This window comes from Phacochoerus africanus, chromosome 16, assembly GCF_016906955.1.
Source record: "Phacochoerus africanus isolate WHEZ1 chromosome 16, ROS_Pafr_v1, whole genome shotgun sequence".
NCBI lineage: Eukaryota > Metazoa > Chordata > Mammalia > Artiodactyla > Suidae > Phacochoerus > Phacochoerus africanus.
Genome location: NC_062559.1, coordinates 29984824 through 30009819, shown reverse-complemented (window position 1 = coordinate 30009819; position 24996 = coordinate 29984824). Strand labels below are relative to the sequence as shown.

The 24996-nt window shown below is 35.4% G+C and overlaps 1 protein-coding gene across 5 annotated transcripts in view; it reads right to left on the bottom strand.

Annotated features, from left to right (window-relative positions):
- The window catches only part of TFEC (transcription factor EC), a 193585-nt gene that overhangs the window by 132278 nt on the left and 36311 nt on the right, over positions 1 to 24996 (bottom strand). For all 5 annotated transcript variants that reach the window (XR_007132671.1, XM_047763651.1, XM_047763652.1 and 2 more), the window contains exon 2: positions 10654 to 10700. The gene's annotated coding sequence lies outside the window, so the exon portion shown is untranslated. The remainder of the gene's footprint in view (positions 1 to 10653; positions 10701 to 24996) is intronic.

The following is a 24996-nucleotide window of genomic DNA, read 5'->3' as shown; positions in this document are numbered from 1 at the left end:
CTATCCATCAGCTGGATATAATTAGCATCTATGGCCTTCTCCATTCAACAATAGCAAGATGCATATTTTTCGCAAGCTTACATGGAAAATTCACCAATATTCTGGTCCATAAAGCATATCTTAACAAGTTTAAAAGAATAGAAATCATACAGTATATTTTCTGAAATCACAGGAAATTTAAATTAGAAATCATATAAGAAAGCATGGAATTCTCAAATATTTGGAGATTAAACAATATACTTCTAAATAATACATGAGTCAAAAAGGAAAATGCAGGAGCAATTAAAAAATATTTTAAACTAAATGAAAACTAAAACACAACAAAATTTTGGGAATGCAGTGAAAGCAGGGCTGAGAGGGAAGTGTATAGCACTGAATGAGTAGTCTAAAAAGAAAAAAATCTAAAATCAATAATCTAAGATTCCACACTAAGGAATCTGAAAAAGAGCAAATTAAATCCAAAGTAAATAATTATAAAAAACAATAAATTACAGCAGAAATCAATAAAATTGAAAACAGGAAATCAATAGAGAAAATTTACAAAAGCAAAAGCTGGTTCTCTGAAAATGTTAATAAAATCAATAGTGAGTCTAAGGAGAAAGACACAAATTATTAATATCAGAAATGAAAGAGGGACATCACTAAAGAGTCCCTAGACATAAAAAGATAATAAAGGGATATTATAAACAACTCTATGCTCACAAATTTAACCTAGATTAAATAGACCAATTTCTTGAAAAGCATAATTTGCCAAAACTCACCCAGAAAAGCACAGACAGGAGTTCCCATCATGGCTCACTGGAAAGGAATCTGACCAGCATCCAGGACTCAGGTTCAATCCTGGGCCTCGCTTGGTGGGGTAAGGATCTAATGTTGCTGTGGCTATGGTGTAGGCCAGTGGCTACAGCTCCAATTCCATCCCAAGCCTGGGAACCTCCATATGCCGTGGGTATGGGCCTAAAAAGATTTTTTTAAAAAGAAAAAAAAAAAAAAGCACAGACAATCTGAATGTGCATATATGTATTTTTTAAAAAATGGGTCAATAATTAATAATCTTCCTAAACAGAAAGCACAAAATACTTATTGTATGAGCCCAGCATTACTCAAAGACAATACAAGAAAGAAAACTAGAGACAAAAAACACTTACGAAAATAAATGAAAAATTGTTCAAAAAAATATTAGCAAATAGAACCCAATCACACTAAGCCTGGCCCAGTTACCTCCTGCTTTTAGAACTCTGCTATGTATGAAAAAGCCAAGTTACCCTACTAGGGACAAATGGTCCAGCAGACAGCCAAAACCAAGAATTTTGAGTGAGGCTGTCTGTCTTAGACAGTTGATCCTCAGGATAGTCATCAGGTAGTATGCAAAGGAATCACTGAAATGAACTGCCCATATCTGCTGACCCAGAAGATCACAAAGAGGTAAAATAGTTGTTTTAGGTCACTAATTTTCATATTAGTAGGTATCGCCACAACACATAATGGAGATAGCTTATTATTACTAAATATTTAAATCTTCAACATAAACTTGAGTAAATGGGTTGATTCAATTACATAACTGAGTACTTTCACATCAACTCTAATTCTGAAAACCCTTCATAATTATACATTCTAACTTTTTAAAATCTGAAGATATTATGAGATGATATGTTCATGCTATAGTGAGAATCACTGAAGAGAATAATAGTATCAATGTAGATGGTGTGGAAAATTGAATTAAATGTGAACTTATTAAGAACTTACCTTACACAGTGTATTTTTAATATGCCAGTAATGATTTTGGCTTCAAATTCTGTCTGAGTTTTGAACATCACATGACTAAAAATCAATAAATTCAGAAACTTTACCAACTATAGCTTTACACAAAGATTCAAGTCTTGAACCATTTTGGACTGGGGACTGTTTTCCTTATCATCTTTGAAGTAGTTTAAAAAAGAAGAACCAATTGCCAAACATAAAGATCAACAATCTAAAAAGATTAAAATGCTCATCTGTCATTGTAATTTTGCCAAATAATGTTATTAAGTGTAAATTGTGAAATTTATTATACAAGCTATAATTTAGCTCAATCTAGGAAGCATATTAATATGAAAAACATCTCATTTTTCACCATCTTAGCTACAATAAACTTTAAAATATGCCAATCTCCATGCTTTAGGGCATAATTTGGTTACCAGCTGGGGTCAGGAAGAAACGGTCCCCAAAGTGTAGTATTGCCAATTATCATAGGTGTAGAGAGAAAAAGAGAAAGAGTCAGGGGGTTACAGGCCCTCTAAAGCATCTGGTATTGGATGCTTTCTGAGTAAGAATTCAGGATAAGATGAAACATTCAATTGTTCCTGTATGTCAATTCTGATATTCCTATGAGCTGCCAATATGACACTGCTGCCACAAGGGAGGGATTTCCTACAGAACAGATGTCACTTACAGTATTATGTGGGCTATCTATCTCAACAAATAATTGCTTGGCACTTCTGCCCTATGGCAAGGGTCTGAAAATATGTTAGGGTGGGAACATGCCATACAAGCAGATGGGCATAGATAAAAGAAAGAGCAAGAGCATACTGCGTCTGAAATGCATGTGTAAAAGCCAGATGGGGGTACTGAAGCAGATGTCTTTCCTTATCTTCAGCAACTAAGCCCAAGATCAGAATTTTCTGTTTATTAGTTATTTAGAAGTTCTATTCTAAAATTTCTTTAGATGAGTGTTACATAAAGCTCCAGTTTACTGCTATCAAGAAACTTTGCCTTTATGATATAAACTGCAATTTCCATTTGAAATGAGTGCATTTTGCTTAAGGCCTGATACTGATGTGAGTTCCCCAACACCAGTGCCCCCTACATTCCCCCCTCCCTCAAAAAAAGTAAAAGGAAAAAACTAGGCTGGGATGAGAGAAGGGACACAAAGACCGGACAATGAATGACAAAGTACAATTGAGATGGGACTTGCCCGAGAAAGACAGCAAGAGAGGGAAAAAAGTTCTTTTAAAATATCAATAAGAGAATCAAAGAAAGCAAGATCTTTTTACTGATAAAAGGGGAAAGTTAATAACAGTGAAGAAAGAAGGCAATTGCAATATGTTCCGACAGTAATGGAAGAAAAGAAGATGAAGGTAGAATCAGAAAGTAACCATTTTAAATAAGTTTAACATATCTGTAGCTATCATAACTCAAGGATTAAAGTTTAAAAATATTTAAACTATTTGCCTCAATAGCAGACCTGATTGACTATCTAAATAATTGGTTGGAGAAAGAGGAGGAATGTTTTTGTTCACAAGAACAAGCAAAGGAATTTTTAATTTTAAAATAGCATTTTCTTCTGAAAAAAGCTTGGGACTGGGGCTGGGGAACAATAATGAATATATTATAAATTATTAACAAGCATTAAGTGATATCTCAGAATTAGAAAATTCTTGAGGATGTTATGGATATATTTCTATGACTATAATTAGACACAAGTAATAAGTGCTTTGAAAATTCTGGACAAAAATGATCTGGCCATTCAATAATGTCTGAAAATTGTGAGTCAGCAGAGCATTTGTTCATGTGTTAGAGCAGATCCAAAGTTTATTCTTAAGGAAGAGTCTAAGCTTTGCTTGCTTTTACCCCTTTGTATGTAATTTAATCTTAAGAAATATAATTTTTACCGTAAAATATTAATTCTACTGTATTCATCTCTTTTCAAAGTTTAATAAATCATCCTCAGTTTTTAACTTTGAAAAACAAGACATGAGGTTCTTATTTGAGATTATAACCTCAAAATTTTCTTCCATCAGTCAAGAGGCAGAAAATAGTTACTTTTGTTTCTAATAAGACAACAAGAAAGTGAAAAATTTCTCTACCAAATTGCTGGTAGCTCTGGTGTTGTCACTGGTATGACTCAGGTTCCTGATATGGTATAGTTTACATCCCTAGCCCAGAAATTCTGTATGCCATGTGCATGGCCAAAAAATAAAAGACATAAAAAATAAAAATGTAAATTGGAATGGAAAGGTATACTATTCCTGCTTTTTTAAATTACTCATATTTGAGATTTCACCCACAAGGTCTGTTACCACATCTAGACATCATGATTTATCTAGGGAAAGCTACCTGAAATAATTAGCATATATATACCTGGGCTTACATATTTGATGTGTAATTTAAAATGAAGATAGCTGTGTTGGTACAAAAAATTAGCAAAATAAAGCTATAGGTTAAGCACATATTATTTTAAAACTACTGAAAAAATTTTTGGTTAATCTCATTATGAGTTTTCAAGAAGCTATGAGAATTTTAAAGATTTCTTGAAATTTGAAATCATAATAATTTTAAGTCATAATAATTTATTAAAAGCCTTAAGAAGGAGACATACAAGGAAAAGTTGAAAATGGGCAACAGTATTCACATTTATGGAGGGAGATTATAAAGTTAAAGGAGACCAATTTTCTATGTTTCAAGATAAGTAAAAGGAAACTAGGCTAAAATTATAGGCCAATCATAGTGAAGAAAAAGAACATTAATATTATAACTTCTATGGATGCCACAATATATTACCCAAAAGGTTGTATAACTCTTCATTACCTAAGATGGAGACAGGTCCTGAAAAGCAGGTATTGATTAATAAGAATCACAGTGGCAGACTGTCTTATATTTAAGGTCTCCAAGGGAACAGGTGACTCCCACTCTTGTCCCCTTTGGCTTCAGTGAGCCATCTTCCTCCATTAGTAAGCTTTTGAGTTATGAAGATATTTCACAGGGTATTAGATGCTACTACTCTCAGGCGCATAATAAGTATTATTCAGACAATACAGTGGGGATTAGGTATCTTCCTGAGACTTCCTGATTATGAAGTTGATCATAACTTGGATGAACTTAAGCCACAGCTACCACTTCTGTTCACCCATTACTCATCATCAGATAACAGTAGCTGCATTTGCTCAAGTCCAAGCATGCATTCCTCATATTTATAACAAAAGGGAACTTTACGGAAAAAAGTCTTAATTCTGATCAAAACAAAGAAAGCTTTTTATAGACAATGTATAATTCTTATTTTATGTTTTTCAGCTCTACAGCTTTTGAAGTTTCTAACCCTTTCATCAACACTAGAAGCAGAGGAGATTTTAAAGTATGTAAGGTATAACACACAGACCACTGGACGTAATGTATTTTTCAAGTCTTAGTTTTATTTTTCTTTTTAAAGCAAGGGTTTTAAGAGGTTTTTGAAACAGGTAACCTCGAAAGGTTGTTCAGCATAAATGTAAATGAAATTTCTACCTGAAGGAAATGACCAAATCCTACAGTTTATTGAACAAATTTAGAACACTCAAAGTATAACTAGAAAATGGGATCTAAGCATGGGAGATTAAGTAACTGATTCTGTGAATAGATTTTTATTTTTTTACTATTTTCTCTTATTCCCTAAGTTTTACCTGTGTAGCATATAGAGGTAAATATTCTTTGATATATACCTCTTGTGAATTTTTCCTTTTCTGTATCCCAACTCCTTTCCCTACAGCTCTCCTATAACTCCAGAGCAAAGTAAAGGCAAATGCTATCACTGGAAAAATGAAGGTGAAGGAAGTTCTTGGCAGACCAAGCAAGGAAAAGTAATGTATTTCCACCAAATATATATATACATATATAGAGGAAGCAGACAAAGGGAGATAAGACAATGGATATGAGGGTCCCAATTTCCTGTTCTGGGACAAAATCATTTTTGTATATGCAGTGGAGAGTTTGCACAAGGGCAGAAACCCCACTTGAGAGAAGAAAAAACATAAATAAGAGGGATTTGGGATCCACTTTCCATTTGTGATATTGTTGAGTGACCATAGCATATCAGAAAAGATGACTTGACAAGTCTTCCAAAGGACCCCCTGGGCTCTGTGACTGAGGCCCAAGGTCCACTGGCATTGATCATTGATGCTGCCTCTGCTGAGAAAACAGACCATGAATCACATTAGCCATAGAGTTGGTAGTGGGAGCCACAGGAAGCCTGGTAGTCCGGCCAGGTAAGGAGCATCAGGGGAGGAAGTTATCCGGGTCAGAAAGCATACAAAGTTAAGTTTCACCTCATACCTATGAAAGGCAGTGTTTGCAAAAAGGTGACAGATTTAACCTGAAAACAATCACTTTTAACTGAAGGGCTTTGAGACACTTTTAATTAGAAAGTTAAGTTTTTATCCCAGTATTTTCTCCCCAATTAGTCACCTCCTCATTGCCAACTCTTAACACCTCTGACCACCTAGTAAGATATGACATTGAGAGTGAGGAATTCAAGAAAAGCTTGAAATCCTTATGGAAAAGAAAGAGACTATACTTTTCTCATAATTTTTATCCTCCCTACCAATTATCAACAAAACAAAATTAGACACTTCAAGAGGACAGAGAACTACCTGGAGTCTCTCCATTCATATTCAGCACAAGATGGACCCATGATAGTTCCACTTTAAAGAACACTCTAAAACACCCAAATTTCCTTCTTTTTTTGGCCACACCTGCAGCACATGAAATTCCCAAACCTAGGATTAAACCCACAGAACAGCAAAAACCCAAGCTGCTGCAAGGACAAAGCCAGATCCTTAACATGCTGTGCCACAAGTGAACTTCCCAAATTTTATTGTTTAAAGCAAATTAATAAATTTTTTGAAACTTATATTACAATGTGTGTAAGTCTCATGATATAGTATTTAACATGCTAGCACAGTATGAGTCTCTAAGGCTCAGAATCTTTTAGAGTAGTGTGCTTCAGCATTTGAAAAGTGAAAAGTGTGAGCTTCAAATAGAGCTTCAAAGTGAGAAGTCCTTCATAAAATCAGACAAGAGTTTGATCCTTGACTATTTAAACCCAGAATTTAAATTTTTTATCACATTACATAGCATTGATCAGTCTCTGAAACACTAGCACATACTAACCAAAGACATAGTTGACCAAATGGGCCCATTGTGTAAGGTTTGTCTCTCCACATATCATTTATACTGAGTCTAAAAACTACCCAGTATGTGTTGATTTTCAATTCTTTTTATTTTAGAGGCTGGTCCTATTCCCAATCAGAAATGGAATTTTCTACCTTAGATAAATAACAAAAATTTAAGAGCTAGAAAATATATCTGGGTTAAACCAACTTCAAATGTTCAAAACAAATTTGACAGACTTTAGTTTAATGGAAAAAATTAAGCAAAGCCCCTTTACCTTGCCCATGTGATTTAACAAATATAGAGTATTAATTGGTAGAGAATTAACTAAGGCAATGAGAACAGGAATCATAATGGCCTGTATTAATAGCCACAGATTGGAATGACTGCCTGACTCATAGTCATTTCTGGAGCTATGTTTGTAAAGCACCCCTCCTCCATTCTAATAACACACTACCCCTCCCATTTCTCCTTATAGCCACAAGAGCAAATACCTAACCAGTAAAAACTGATCACAGCATCACTATCACCTTAATGACCAGGACAAGGACTGGAAATATGTTCACAGCAAATCTTTATCTGGAATTTTTCACACTGGAGCTGAGTAACATAAGCCCCCATTTTTCTAGTTGACAAGTTGTGAGGATGTGAATTTAGAGGGAACAAAGCCCACACCGTCTGGTGCAAGGAAGAATTGGTCTGGACACAAAGACAATATACAGAGAAAAGCATAGACGAGAAATAGACACTGCTTAATGGTATTTGAAGTTTCTTAACAGTTCGAAGTCCTGGTTCTAGTCATCCCCATATCAGCTATTCTCCCCAGTAATAAGAATCATAAGTTCTCTTTGTGACTTAATCTACTTCCAACTGGGTTGGTCTTACTAGAAATCACCTGAGTCCTCACTAATAAAGCTAGTGAGAAAGAAGTGAACCCAAACCAAATGGATAAATAATAACTGCAAATATTGTAATGACTGTAGAACAGTAACATTTTTGCTAATTGCACAATTTTTAGCTGATTTCTTAAAATCTCTAAACCTCAGTTTATTATCTGGAAAATGAAGCTTACAGCTACTCTATTGGGTTACTGAAAAATTAAGAATAATCTTATAAAATATTAGCAGGATGGCTCTTCATGGCACTTTTTACAAAGTGCTAAAAATGTATTTGTCTGATAATGTGAATATGAGGATAATAATGATGATGACCTTGAAAAGAGAAAGATTATAGATCTCAGAATCTTATGTGATTTTTCTACAGAAAGTATGGAATGCTTGATTAAATATATATTAGCAAGAAAGTTATAAAATCTAAAAAGAAAAATGCAAAATAGTTAGAAATACTTATAAACAAAACATCTCCATTATCCTAAGGAGCAACAATTTTTAAAAGCTTAATTTACAATAGATAAGCATTCATGGTCAAAGCTTTACTAGAAGTTAATGAAATAGTCTTACTTTTAAGAATAGGAAATATTAAAAAGTACAAAAACAAGTAAACACCTTTGATATAGCTATTCCCTGATAATGGAGGTAACAATACTTTGGGGCCCAACTCAAAAGCCTCCACAATAATAAAGCCTTCTATGACTTCAACAAACCTACGTACAATGACTAGATATCACATCTATGGTACATAGTCTTTCTTTCATTGTATTTATTTATTTACCTTCTACACTATAAAACTTAGCCAGATCTCTCTTCTTCATATTTGTACTCTAGAATTATAGCTCAAGAATTTGACTAAAAGTGGCTGCTCAAAATATTAAATTAAACTGAACAACAGAAGTTTACTGGGAGTCAGAAGAAATGGATTCCTATCTTGCCTCTGTAGTTTACTAGGTGTATTCCCCTTAAGGTCACTAGCCTTAAAAGGTCATATGCTCACCACATTGGCCTTCAAAGTTAGGTACTCTAACCTCTTACTCTAGTGCAAAAATCTCGTGTAAAATACATTAGTTAACTTTGCACACTCAAATAGACCCTCTATAAAAAGTAATCTTCAAACTTCATAACCACTTTTTGGTCTAATTATTATCTCTCAATGGTTTAAAAGACCCAATATCATAGAGTCAGAGACTCAGAATTCTAACTCAAAGATGGCATCCTTGATTTATACCTTAGCACTTACTTGTGTTCCAAAGTCTTGGAATGCCTTTAGAAAGGTTATAGCTCTTAATAACCTTTCTACTCATATGGCACACCTTGCTGATTGGTTAAGACAGTCAAATAAGAGGATAACAAACTTCTTTGTATGGTATAAAATGTTCCAAAATATCAAGAACTATTGTTATCTTAATGATCATGTAAATTATAATGATGATGATAGGAAAGGAAAAATTATGTACTTTGGAAGCTTTGTTCTAAAATGTGCATGATGTTAAATGAACCACTTGCTAAGAACTGAAAGGAGGCTCAGGATTTTTATTCTTATTTTCTCTTCCACTTTTGAGGATAATTAAAATGTATGGATTAAAAATTAGATGATTACCTACTTAAAAATTATGGCTCTGTGTGTGTGTGTGTGTGTGTGTGTGTGTGTGTACACACACACCTTGGAAAAGGATGGTAACAGACTTGAAGAAATTTCTGGTCTTGCTGAGAAAAGCCTCTGAAACATTGGTTTGTATGAAAATTGCATGTGGAATTATGTGAATTATGTGTGCTGGGTCCGGGCCTCCTGGCTGAGTTGAAGTCTCCTCTCCTTTTTTCCTAATTGTTCTTTCAGTTGAAATTGTACCCTAGTTAAAGCTTGTAAAATATTTTTCTTCTCACTACTAACAGATTTTTTAAAAAAATAAGCTCTGCAAAAAAAATGCAAAAAATTATTTTCTTATATCTCCTGAGATTATATATTGTGAAATAAATCTAGTAATGATAGGGGAAGCATCTGAAATAGAAAAACAAACTCATTCTTTAATGGTTATGGTTCACCCATAAAGATACAATTCTTAATGTTCAAGTTTAAAAAAAAAAAAAAAGATGAGAAGAAACAGTTGGCATTCAGCTAACAATTGTGTTTGGAGATTTGTGCCTGACTTTGTTATTCTGAGCAAAGCCAGGTACCAGTCTCTTGGGATTATGTACAAAGGCAAGAAAAAAGTGGACATGTACAAACCTCAAAGGTGACTGCTGGGTTAATAAAACAGTCTGTTTTCTGTTCACCCACTCTCGCTCTCAGTGTGCAAGTATATTAAAATATGTCAAAAGGAAAACCATTCGCTGTGCAAAAATAATTCAACTACAAGTCACAATTTCCAGCTGCTGGAGTGCCTTAGTGCATTTAAGTGCACTAACAAGTGAACCATACATCTCCCTGGATGAAAGTTGTATCCTCATTAAAGGAGAAACAAACACAAAATAGGAACAACTGTCACATAGAAAAACAGACCACAATAGATGCTGCATTTCTCCCACTCCGTTTCTGACTTAAGCTATCACAGACAGAAGAGCAGTGCTGTCCTAGAAGTCACCTCTTAAAAAGCCATGAAAGTAAAACAAGGAAGCTGCTCGAGAGACTGAAGTGTAGCTAATGGCCATTCATATTACTGTTCAATGTATCCAGAAAAATATATTTTTCTCTCTATTTTCTATGAAATAATCTCTTACTACATAAGACACTGTAATAATGTGAAGTGGCTGGATTAGACAAACACACCCCAGGGAATTTAGAATTACTGCTCTAATTTATATCTTTAAATAACCCCTTAGACAAACTGGGGCTTAAGTATTTATAGGATATCATACCAACCTTTGCTTTTCTGAGTTTCTCTAGAGAATTATATCATTGACATGAATCTGCAAAAAAGAAAAAAAAAAGTTATTGTTGTTCAGCTCTAATAATACTATTCTTATTTGATTAGTATGTTCCACATTACTGTAAGGCAAAAATAAACATTGGTAATGCACATTAAGATTTAGTAGAGGAGTTCCCATCATGGCTCACTGGTTTGGCGAATCCAACTGGGAACCATGAGGTTGCGGGCTCGATCCCTGGCCTTGCTCAGTGGGTTGGGAATCTGGCATTGCCGTGAGCTGTGGTGTACTTTGCGGGCGCGGCTTGGACCCCGCGTTGCTATGGCTCTGGCGTAGGCCGGTGGCTACAGCTCCGATTCGACCCCTAACCTGGGAACCTCCATATGTGTGAGTGAGGCCCTAGAAAAGGCAAAAAGACCAAAGAAAAAAAAAAGATTTACCAGAAACACATTTTGTGAAGAACATTAAATCGATCAATTGCTCTGCAACTGATAGCACGTAATCCAGCTGAAGCATCTTCTTAAATTTTACTTTTATCCTTCTTTTAATGTAGTTTCAAAGTAACTTTGATACTGTATGTACAATTGTACAAGAATGAAATAAACGGCCCACAATCTATTAAAAATTAAAAAAAAAAACATTGGATGCTCAATGTCATCACTCTAGTCCTCAACACAGCAGCATACCCCTTCAAAAAATTAAATAATAATCTGCAACAATATTGGAGAAAATATAACTAATTGCAAAATGTACCAACAATTATTTCAAAGCTGGATAAAGTACTCCTCTTGTATATAGGGACATCTTTGCTCAACTATTTTCATAGCAGTAACAAGACATTATTGCAATTTCCTGTTAACACTGTTGCACCCCTCATACTAGAATGCAAGCTCCTCAAGGGCAAGATTTCTTTATTTATTTTTTTTGTCTTTTTGCCATCTCTTGGGCCACTCCAGCAGCAATATGAAGGTTGCCAGGCTAGGGGTCTAATCGGAGCTGTAGCCACCGGTTTACACCAGAGCCACAGCAACGCAGGATCCGAGCAGCGTCTGTGACCTACACCACAGCTCCCGGCAATGCCGGATCCGTAACCAACTGAGCAAGGACAGGGATCGAGCCCGCAACCTCATGGTTCCTAGTCGGATTAACCACTGCGCCACGACGGGAACTCCAAGGGCAAGATTTCTTATGTGACTTTTTTTATGTTGTCAGAACCCCCCTCTCATTCAGTCCCTGGCAAATAATAGGAATCCAATAATTATTGCTTGGTTGGATGAATAACTGATTGAATATAGTGTGCACTTGACAATTTGTGCCCCCCACCCCCTTGAACTACCAACCCTTTCCTAGAATATAGAAGAAGAATGGTAAAGGGAAGCTTGATTTAGAAAGACATCAAAAATTTCTGTGACAAATTACAGCCCAGAAATAATGGAAATACAGAGAGAAAGAACTACTCATCTATGAGCTATGCTTTAAACTTGAATATACAGAGCAATCATTAAAATGGAATTGAAGCCCAATATAAGAGGAAAGCTAATAGGGATCATCAAACCAATCTAAATAATTAAATTGTCCGGGCCCAGAACAATTACATAGACTTGGAACAAGAAAAGTATTCGAGGAACCTAAGTTAATGACAAGAATAACTTATTCAAAATCAGGAAATGATATATTTGGATGAGACTAGTGAGCTTGATTTTTAGCCCCAGTGAAATTGTAAATATTATTAAACAGTATAAGAAGTCATGAAAAATAAAATGGAATTCACTACGTGATTGTATTGTATGAAGTCAGAAGAATATTGTTTGAAGACAAAAGCCCTAGGTTCATGTTCTATATGGGTACCCTGGTTACTTTAGTGATTTTTCTTTCCCCCTATTTGTTATGGGGTGAATTGCATCCCTGTCAACATCTGTTGAAGTCCTAATCCCTGGTACCTGTGAATACGACCTTATTTGGAAATAGGGTCTTTGATGTACTTAAGTTGCAAGTTAGGATGAGGTCATACTGGAGGAGGGTGAGCCCTTAGTCTGTTTGTCTGGTATCCTGAAAGGAGGAGAAGAAAAAACCCAGAGAAGACACACACATGTGATGGTGGAAGCAGAGATTGGAACTGTGCCAGAAAGAAGCATAAACATCTCCCTCTCACCCCCCAAAAAGAACTGCTCCTGCTGAAACCTCGATTTTGGACTTCTGGCCCCCAGAACTATGAAAGAATAAATTTCTGTTGTTGTAAGTGACCAAGTTTTTGGGGTTTTTTTTGTTTGTGTGTTTGTTTTTGCCTCATCCATGATATGCAGAAGTTCCCGGGTCAGGGATTGAACGGGTGCCTCAGCAGCGACAGCAAGCTACAGCAATGACAATACCAGATCTTTAGCCCACTGTGCCACCAGGGAACTCCTTTGGTAATTTTTTTTGACAGCTCTATGTAACTAAAATACCATTCTAAAAAAATGAAAGTGGTGATATATCTTCCTAAGGTGATTGTCAGGAAGATTATAATTTAACATCAGCAATTTTTTATTTCAGCAAAGCATTTCACAAAGTTTCTTATAATCCATTCTAATTGTAATAAAATCTATGTAAGCTCAATCATGAGTTAGATTCAAAGTTGTTAAAACTATCATTCCCAAAGAGAGTTGATTGATAATTCAACACAAACCTAGTTTTCTCCCAAATTTTCAGTTTTTGATATGCCGAAAACAGCTCTCAGGCCTTGGAAGTCTATATGTTTGGGCCCTTGGAGACAAACTAACAGAAGTTGGGAAACTTATCTTGAGTAGCATTTGTTTTTTGTTTTGCCTTTTTAGGGCCACATTTGCAGCATATGGAAGGTCCCAGCCTAGGTTTCTAATTGGAGCTTTGTACAGACACAGCAACGCCAGATCCGAGCTGCATCTGTGACCTACACTGCAGCTTGCGGCAACACTGGACCCTTAACCCACTGAGTGAGGCTAGGGATCAAACCTGCATCCTCATGATTGTACTGGGGTTCTTAACCCACTAAACCTCAATGGAAATTCCTTGAGTAACATTTTAATGGTTGACATAGAAACTGTTACTTTTAACATACTTAACAAGACAGAGAAATACAAAGAATGGATGATATTCAAATATAAATATAAAGAAAAAAAATTGGAAGAAATAACATTCACTTAAAGACAAAATCAACATTTAAAAATAAAATTCTTATTATTTTCTTAATAATTATTTATTATTATAAAAGTATAATTTAGTAATCACTACTAAGAATTTAATAACTTAAACCCCTAATAGTACTCCATACATAATATATACTCAATAAATTGCTATTATTATTAATAGTGTGATAGTCTATAACAATGGGTCAAACTCATTTAGGTGGAAAATATAAAATATTTCATTTGGGTTCAAAATTTAAATAGATGTAAAGTGGGAAATATCTAGGTTCAGTTGACCAGAGTTTCAATGTGTCTAGTGTTGCTGTGCCCTCTAAAACAAAAACAAATCAAACAATAAGGTGCGAACTTGGAAAGAATGAATAGATATACATAAATCTGTGACAATTTGCAGAAGGGGAAGGTAAGAGATCTGTTTTTCTAAAAGCAGCAATTCTCCTTACATTTGACAATAACCTACATGGTGGAGAAAGGAGAGGGCTCCAAAGGAGATGAAATGCTTTCTTCATATTCCCACCCAAACTTCAGGAAAATTAAAAAAAAAAAAAAAAAGGTACACTCTCAAGGCATAGAAATTGGTGCCACAGGAAGATCTGGGGGAAAGGAAGATCTGGGTGAAAGACATTTTCTTTTTTTTTTTTTTTTTTTTTGCTTCCTGGAAACAATTGAAGGTTTGAAGCTTCACAATAGCAGCATCCAAGAAATGCAACAGCTTTAAGAAATACCAGAGTCTCCCTCAGCTAAGACTGAAGTGTGCAAAGAATGGCCAGAGGCATTTGAGGGGCTGAAAGAAAGATACCAGTTAGGAAGAAACATTGGCGCTTCTCAGAGCCAGAGATCCCATAAATCAGGGATGAGGGAGGACATTTGACGGAGGATGGTGACATGAGAAGAGAAGCTCATACTGTCATGAGCTTTGGCGATACTCAAGAAAAGGGGACAAAGTAGAGCAGGTCTAATGTTGTTGGTGTGGCTTTTTGTTAATTAAACCCTATCCCAAGGCTGTTAGAATGGATAACCTTCTGGATGTAAAACGTATTTTCCTAAGTATTTACCAGGGCACAAAGCCTACGATACTCATCACAGAAAGTAACTCAGAATCTTTACACTTAAGTTCTTTCCAATCCCAGGTTTCAGAGTTTTGGTCACCCACTGTACTAGTTTCCTGCGGATGCTATAAAATAATTTCCAAAATTTTGTGGGCTTAAAAATACAATATTTTTCTCTTATAGTTGGAGTTCCCATCGTGGCACAGTGGTTAACGAATCTGACTAGCATCCATGAGGACACAGGTTTGATCCCTGGCCTCGCTCAGTGGGTTAAGGATCCGGCGTTGCCGTGACCTGTGGTGTAGGTTGCAGACGTTCTCGGATCCTGTGTTGCTGTGGCTCTGGTGTAGGCTGGTGGCTATGGCTCCAATTAGACCCCTAGCCTGGGAACCTCCATATGCCGCGGGAGTGGCCCTAGAAAACACACACACACACACACACACACACACAATACAATATTTTTCTCCTGTATTTATAGGAGAGACACTTGAAATCAGTTTCCTGGACTAAGTCAAGTTGTCTACATTGCCGGTTTCTTCTGGAGACTCAGGGAGAATCCATTTCCTTGCTTTATTCAGATTCTAGAGGTTGCCTGTATTCTTTGGCCTGTGGCTCCTTCCTCCATCTTCAAAGTGGGCCACTCCAATCTGTGGTCACATGTCCTTTTCCCTGACTCTAACTTCTGCATCCCTCACTAAAGCGATTACATTGGGTTCATGCTGATAATCCAGGATCTATCTCCATCTCAAGATCCTTAACTTAATCACCCCTGCAAGATCCCTAAAAGCATAAACTAGCTTTGCTTCTTCACAAATACTTGTAATCCTTTTCATTGGCCAGATGATTTCCTAAATACTTTACAAATATTAACTCATTTAATCTTTATGATAGCCCTAGTAGGTAGGTATCATTATAATTCCCATTTCACTGATGGGAAAACTGAGGCACAGAAAGGATAAGTTACTTGCAGATGTTTGGTGGTTATTTAGAGCCAGTATGAATTCAAATCATGCCTCTTATGACATAGTGTTTTCAGCAGAAAAAAAATCTATTTTACATGTAAGGATTAAAATAGCTATCACAAGTTGCTCATTCAAAATGTACTCATTACATGGTGAGTGATAAATAAATATTTCAGAAGTATTAACCAAAATAAAAACGAACCCAAAACAGGAAAAGAAGAATAAGGATGGTTAGGGAATTGGAAAGCTATCATCTGGAAAATGGTAGTTTAGCTTGGAGAAGAAAAGAATTATGGGGACTTGATAGCTGTCTTGAAATATGTGATGAACTTTCATGTGAAAGGGGAAGTAGATTTATTTTAATGTTCCCTCATAAAACCAAACTAAAACCTAAGGGTACAAATTACACGGTGATAAAAACTGGCTCCAAAAAAAGGGGGAGATCTAATAATTAGCATGATCCACCAATGGAAAAGCCTGCCTCAGAATTTTGTAAGCTTTTAGTTTGCTGAGATGTTCAAACACAGGCTGAGTGACTTTCCGTGGTATATAAAATATGGAAAGGATTTGAACAATGAGAGGGATGTTAAAATACATTCATGCATTTATTCAGCAAATATTTACTGAATATCTTCTGTGTGCAGCACCTATAAGGCCCCTTACAACTCTGAAAATAATAGAATCTGCTATTCTATGAATGAACAAATGAGAACACATCTCACAAAAAAGGACAAAATTTCAGGCTGATTCTCATTGGCAGGGTTTACTGATCCTACACCTCCCAGACTCTCTGGTTGGTCTGGTGTGGTCTGCAATAAGCCTTTATTTTCACGATCATTTGTCACTAGTCACATAGAGATTTTCTACAGTTGAATTAGTTTTTAATAGGAAAAAATCACTCATTTTACATTCTGATGCCAGAGGATTTTCTTAAAAGGAAAGAAGAGGATTTTATTCCACAGTAGTTAGTTTTTTGTTTTATGTTTTTTTCCTTTCAGCTAGGCAAAAAAGTATATTAATAATCAACATCTTTTAACAGCTGTGTGATAAATGCTAGTGGGTGCTGTTGATTATATTAATAATCAACATCTTTTAACCAAAAGAAACCGAAAAGATGAGACCCTTCTCATTTGATCTGAAGCATATGCCACAGTGGAAGAATCTGAGCTTTGCCATTGTCTCCCACAAAGGTATGCAGAGACTTAACCTCTCTTGTGGACCCACAAACAAACTAATTATGGTAAAAATCTATTAAGTCTGATTGGTCCTGGGGAATTTTTAAGAAGCTGTCTACCTACCCCTCACCTAATCTCTCTGGCTGAGAGAGATTGCTTTTGGAGAATTACTTGAATTACACAGGTAATCCAAGAAAGTCTACAACAACCAAGCAGAATGTGCCCAGTGTCTACACCACACATAAGGCACTTCATCACACAGCACCCACTAGCATTTATTACACAGCTGTTAGTATGTGTCAGAATTAATCACATAATTAGATAGCCTTCTACCTGATTTTTGCTGCTTATAAAATTTTCTTTGCAGAAGACACAGAGCAAGGATAATAATAATCATAAACAAATTGACCTTTAATGAACTCTTACTTTGTGACAGTCACATCATGTGAATCATCACAGGCAATCATTTCAACATCCTGTTAAGCAGGTATCACCCTTATCTTTGTCTAAGGAATGTGAAGAAGTCAAGATTAAAATGCAAAGGAACATGCTCTTGGTCTCATCAACTGATAAACCACAACATTTAACCACAAATAACGATAGAAGGAATATCAAAAAGTAAGTACACATCTGTGTTTAGATATCTTTTACAAAACTAGGAGTTAGAACCTAGTTTTCCAGATAACTGTGTTCCAAATGACTATTGACTAATTTAAATATAAAAAGCACTGCCAGCCCCTGTGGGTGAGCAACATCACTGAGTTACTAAATATCATGCAAGAGCATAGGTAGAACTTTAAAAATATATATATATGGTAAATTTTCTTCTCTTCCCCTTCAAAATGCCCCAAGGCACTCGTATACATTATGGACACCACTGGCCTGAAAATTCTCAGTTGAGGTTAAAAAAAAAATCCCAAATCCTTGAATTATAAGAGCACTGAAAGAATCTAAAATGATAACTATTTTGCCCCTTTAACACCAAAAGATCAACTGATTTTTCTTTTTCACTTGGAGTTGACCTCTATTTAACCCATGGCATGCCAAAGTTATGGCCTGAAGCAATTTTTTTCAGTGAATGTCTTGACTTAGTTTCATACAACTGCTGATGGTCACCCTAACAAAGAAAAATCATCTCTCAACACTTAAAGAACACTAAAACTTTCTATTCAATTATTTATTTCCTCCACTTCAAGCATATTCAGAACTGTAAAATGTTTACAAATTTGAAAATAATCTAAATTACTGAGTCGTCATTTAGCTCTTCACTAAAATGTTTGTGCTCAATTATATATTAAAAATAACCAACTGATTGTTTCTGCATTTTAAAAAGTTAAAACAATTTCTTTTGATCAATTGACTGCCTGCTGACATGTTTCTCTAATGAAAAAATTAATTTCAAGACATTCTAGTGCCTCTTTTACCCCCTAGATAATTCCTGCACCTATACACAATTGTTCAGGGCTACCCCATTATTTTGAAAGTAATAAATGAAATATATTTAAAGGATTTAGACATGATTAGTATAGTCTAACAATCCTTCTCTAACAAAAACAAACTCAATATTTGCATATTATGAAAGATTACAACACCAAAGAGAAAAGTCCAAAAGTACAGTAGGAGGTATCTAATTTAGGGATTAAGAATTTATGGCTATAAGGGCTGTAAGGCACCTCTGTGAGTTATCCAAGGGAGAATGCAGATCCTCTGGAGGTTTTTAATGGTAGAAAGAGCTATATTTCTGAGCTGGCATAAATGGGGTCCTGGTTACAGGTAGGCAGCATAATAAATAAAATAACTATCTGTGTAAAAAAGGTAGACATAGTCAGGCTCAAGGATGTCTGGAAGAAACTGTTCAACAACAGCTATATTTATACGAACATAAATTAAGTACTACAAGTCTTCTGTTTATCTTCACATAGTTTTATTTCTTGGGCAGCATGAATCTTTAGAAATTCACAAAAAAGGAATCAATATCACTATACATTGAAAATTTGCTAAGCACTTTATATCTACTGTCTCTTTAACATTTTCAATAAGCCTATTCATCAGTGCTCTTTATTGTCATCAAACAGAGAAAATGACACAATTATCGCAAGTAATTTGTCCCATGCTTTGTATTTAATAAGCTGAATATTAAATTCATATCCATCTGTCTTCAAAATATGTTTGCAAACTCTTGTATTATATATCAAGAGTCTTAGCAATAATTGAGAAAAATACAAATCCAGCCAAAGCAATAGGTTAGGAAAGAGAAATGAGTTAAAACTAATAAAAGGATATATGATTATTATTTGTGATACAAATAGCAGTGTACAAAAACCTAAGAGAAACCAACAACCAAAAAAATTGTAAATAGCAAGAATTTAAACACAGTAATTTTTTTAAAAAATTAATTGCATGCACAAGCTTATGAATATACTTTAAAAACCACTGAATTATACACTTTAAGAGACTGAACTTTATAGTATTTAAATTGTATCTCAACAAAAAGTTAAAAAATAAATGATTATGCTACCAATTAATATGGGGGAAATCAGGTGAAATGAGGACTATTCACTGATGGTATAAATATAACTTAGAACTTTTTCCTAGAGAGTGATTAAGCTTTGTTTATCAGAAGCCTAGTTATTATAAATAAATAAATATCTAAAAATGTAATCTAGGGAACTAACTGGAGATGAGAAATTAGATTTATACACAATAAAGTTCATCATCTCATTGATAATAGGTTCTCCCCAAAATAATTAAAACAATGGAAACTACACAAATCCAGGATTCTAAGCATATTTCAATAAATCCAAAAAAATCATGTTTCAGAATAGTTAATTACATGGGAAATGCTTGCAATGTTAAGTGAAATGGAAAGATACAAAAAATAAAGTTAAGAAATTAGAACTATAATAAACGGTGTGAGAGAAGAGGGTATTTTTGCCAAAAAAATTATTGGACAAGATAAAGGCAATGGCAGATTTTGGGCTAGGAATGAATTAGTTCATTTGTTGATGGGAAACAGGCTGTCACTGGTGTGACATGGGGTCAAGGACTTCTAGCTTGTTCTGTGTATAACCCCTATATGTTAGACAAAGAGATGGGATCACTGCTCCATATCACTTTCCCTCAGATATACTAAGCCTGCTGTCCCCATAGAGCCTTTGCAAAGCCAGTTTCTCTTCCTGGAAAATTCTTCTCCCAGATATTAACTTGGCTGGTTCTTGGGGCATATTCCACATACATGTCACTGCTGAAAAGTCATTTACTAAACTGAAAGGCCTTTTCTGCCCACCCAAAGCAGCATGGTCATCATTTGAGAATTTGCTGGAAGGACAGAATTTCTTGCTCTTTCCAAGACCTACTACTGAATTGAAATCTATGGTTTAATATCATCCCCAGGTGATTCTCATAACCTCAAAATTTGAGAAACAGGGATTTTATAGTCTACGATAGAGAGGTCATACCAATTTCCTGCATTGTTTTCTTCATAGCTCTTATCCATATCTAAAATTCTCTCTCTCTTCTTACATATAGTTCCATTAGGGCAAAATCTTTTGGTCTTTTTGCCTGTATCCTTAGTTCCTAAAATCATTCTCTCTCTCTCTCTCTCTTTTTTTTTTTGATGGCCACACCTGCAGCATATGGAGGTTCCCAGATCTGAGCTGCAGCTGCCAGCCTATGCCACAGCCACAGCACTGCCGGATCCAAGCTGCAACTGTGACCTACACAGCAGCTTGTGACAATGCCAGATCCTTAACCAATGAGCAGGGCCAGGGATAGAACCCACGTTTTCATAGACACTATGTCAGGTTCTTAACCCACTGAGTCACAACAGGAACTCCCTAAAATCATTCTTGATGCACAGTTGGAATCCAGTGAATGCTCGTTAAATGAAAGCACAGGATGGGTAGAAGGATGCCTCAGTGATTTGGATTGAAGAAATACCACTTCATGTTTCCTTAGCTAAGTTACTCTGTCTTTGAAGCTTTACTATTGTATATGGAGACGAAAGTTAATGTATAAATATTCCAGCCCAAGATATCATATGACAATAATATTTGTTAGTGTATAATAAATCCTATCTATTAACTCTCTGAAGAATAACCAATATTAACATATATAAAATAAAAGGAGGTTCCTAAAAGTTAAACTTAGAATTACCATATGACTAAGCAATCTACTTCTAGGTAAATACTCAAGAGAATTGAAAACAGGTGTTCAAACAAAAATTTGAACATGAATGTTAATAGCAGCATTGTACATATTAGCCAAAAAGTGGAAACAATTTAAATGCCCAACAATGGATGAATGAATAAGGAAAGTGTGTTTTATACATACAATGAAATATTATTCAGTCGTAAAAGGGAAAGAAGTACTGATACATGTTACAACATGGATGGACTTTGAAAATATTGTGAAAGATGCCAGACACTCAAAACACAAATATTGCTTGATTCCTTTTATATGAAATGTGCAGAAGAGGCAAATCCAAGAGAAAACGCAGATTAGTAGTTGTCAGGGGCTAGAGCAAAGGAAAAATGGGGAGTGCCTGCTTAATGGTATGGAGTTTCTTTTAGGGGTAACCAAAATATTTTGGAATTAGATACTGGCGATGGTTATACATTATCGTGAATGTATTGTAAGTCACTGAACTGTACATTTCAAAATGGTTAAAATGATGAATTTTACTTGAAGAGGATTTTCTAAAAACATGAAATTACTGTTTGAAAATATAGGAACATAAACGTTATCAATTTGTTATCAAGAAACTATGTGTTACAGACTACCTTAATTCAGGGGTCAGGGTTCCAAATAATTAATATTATGTAGTGATTATCTCTGTCAGAGATAAAAAAGGGAAATGAGGTAAAAGAAATGAGTCTGAGATTTGCCTAAGCCAGGACTCAGATTTCTTTGATTCTTGGCTAAAAGCCCTGATTGGCCCAAAAGGTCAAATGGAAAGGAAAAAAGCATTCAAGAATAAATCAGTAAAATAAAAAATTCATTAAAATTTAGCTATTGGGTAGAAAGGAAATAACCTTCCTTTCTTCTACTAAAGAGAAAATTGACAACTTAATTTTCAGAACAGGTAATAGATATATGGCTGTAGCAGGTGCCCAGAATTTTTTCTCTACAGGGAAATGCTGGAAATAAATTTGAGGAGTCTTCAGACTTACTGAAGCCACTGAAGTTGTAATTGTTGTTACAATTGCAAGGGCGTATTAAAGATCATCAGGAAGCTTGGCATTAAAGAAGTTTTGGATAGATAAGACCCCTGTTTGCACTTTAAGCCTTTACTGTTAATTACATGTTACTGTGACTAATCACTTCAAAAGTGACTTTTATGAACTGTGTTATTATTTAATTTAATAATAACTTTGAATAAAGTCACAGGTTAACCAAAGTTCATTGGTAAGTTAAATGTGTAGAACTCAGAAAGCATTTTCCCACAGAAGAATATTAGCCATGGTGGTTAGACTCTATGTCCACGGGATACAAAGAAATGGGTAATCCATAAACATTTGCACAAATAGTACTAAAGAGCACAGCACACGTGTAAAAAGAGTTCTATGGGAACATTTATTCGGCATTCTGGGACCATGACCACCTCCTTCTTCCACTGCATTACTGATGCTCATTCATTCATTCATCACTCCATTTGACGAGCATTGGCAGTTCCTGCTATGTGCTGGGCCCTTTGACAAGTTGTCTCCCTTTCCATCTGCCAGATAGCAGACTTTCTTCAACTTGGAGTAAGTGTCTCATGTCTTAGCTTATAAATTCCATTGTGGTGGGGTCCATATAGGGACAAAGATGACTCTAGGGCAAGTGGCTATAATGAGGGTTGGGACCCAGTAAAAACAAGGTGATGGCATAGGAACCAACCATCAGCCAAGACTCCTTTGCCTCTCTCCCCATTCACAACACCATAGCCAACACTAGCTTTACAGTAGGAAACCCTAAGAGATTATACAAATAAACGTCAGTAACATAAACGATGATACTTCCTGCTTCACTTCCCCTGGGTAGTGATCAGGAGTAAGAAATGCCAGCAATAGTGTTAAAGCCTAACAGTTATTTTCTTCCCATCTCCCTTACCTTACCTGAGAACAGACACAAAAGGATAAAGGAAAAAGAGAAACATTATGGATACATACCCATAGGTTTGAATGTTGTATATCAAGAATTGCACAAAACAAAAACGTGGGTTTTCTTGTCGCTGTTGAACTCCTTTCATTAAGGAAACACAAGTTAGCAACTAACAAAGATCACCACCTAGTGGCCCTAAAAGGATAACTGCACATGAACAAAGTGCATTGAAATTCAAAAATATCGGGATTTGTTACAAAAATGTATCATAACCTTAAAGCTTCTCCTTTTGTCCTCTGGATTCCAACCTCCCATTTTCCTTTCATTCTGGCCTTGGTCCCTCCTAGTATATAATTCTAAATTATCTCTAAAGCATTTTATTTACAGTTATCTTTAATCTTTACAATTAGTTGTCTACTTTGTCACATTTTGAGTTCTTCTTTTATTAAATGCCATAAGTCTCTATGAGTCACTTGAAATCAGATTCTTCAAAAATCACAATTGTCAGACCACTTCCCTACTAAAAGCTTGAGTGCTGAAGTAGATCCTGCTGTGATTTTAACAAGCCAACAAGCCAGGTCTAACCCACATAATCCCACACTGCATTTAGCAAATGTATCCACCGCCCCTTAGGCTACTTTCTTTACTGTTGCTTCACTATCTCCAAATCTCAGACTCAACAATACTTTTACCCCATGTGAGTACTCAGATCCAATCAAACTCCACCCGTTCCATTAGTTTTCATTTACTACCTCTGCCAAAATCACTTCTTTCTTCTCTAACTTCCTGCATTCATGGTTATTACTACTAAATTTACTATTTAATTATTTTCTAATTGCCTTATTGTATTATAGCTATGAAGAAAGTTCCATGGCTTAAATACATCTGTATCTCCCACGAATTTCAGTGTGGTACTAAACAAAGCATAGAGTGCAATAAATAGATATTTATTTAGAAAAGGACAGAGAAGAACCCCTATAATTAAAGTGTTTTTAGTGGTCTGGTGCCTGGGGGGAACGGAAGAGGAGGGAAAGTCGAGTGGGGAAAGATTGCTGGAATTATACCCTATGAATTAAAAAATGTTATTCTAACATTTCTCATATAAAATAGCAATGACAAATTAAACAGAAAAGTATCCTCAAAATACCAGTGTACATTTGAACATATTTCAAAATATGCAGTACAATTTAATCATAAAATTTTGGAGTAGAATATAGTTGCTTTGGGTGGGGACAGTGAGAGAAGCTCACTTCACAGACAAAAAGAAGAGAAACACAAGAGGAAAAAGAAATTGTAATTAAAAAGGTAATGAAATGTTAACTTGCATTCTGAGGTGAGACAAAATTTTAATTCTTAGGCAGCAGCAGAAAATCTGCTCCAGGGATGTGAATTACAGATAGATTAGGCAGCTGCACACTTGAAAATAACAGGACCAGGCAAAAGTTCGCTGCACTTAAACTCTGACATACAACTCAACCAGCTTCGAATGTGAACAGAAATATTTTACCACAAAAATGTGAATAATAAAACAAATAAAATATTAAATAATCTACTCAAATGAAGAAGTCTGCAGAATAAGTAATGTGAACTTGAAAAATCTCATTAAGTGACACCAGAATTCTATTTCTAGTGCAACTGCAAGTAGTTTTATAACTAGGCCTCCAGTAAAATAATTAGACTATTTTAAGGGGTAGCAGCTGATTCTATCTTGAGGAGAGAGAGAAAAAAAATGCTTTTTCTATGTAAATTTGGCTACTCCCCACCCCCCAATTCCTCCAACTGACATTTTCAAAGAGATCAAAGGACAATTACTTATATGAGTATACACAGTGTTATTTCACCACAAAAGAACCATATATATGCAAGGCCTTGTACAAGACAGTGTAGCATAGCAGGGAAATATAAAT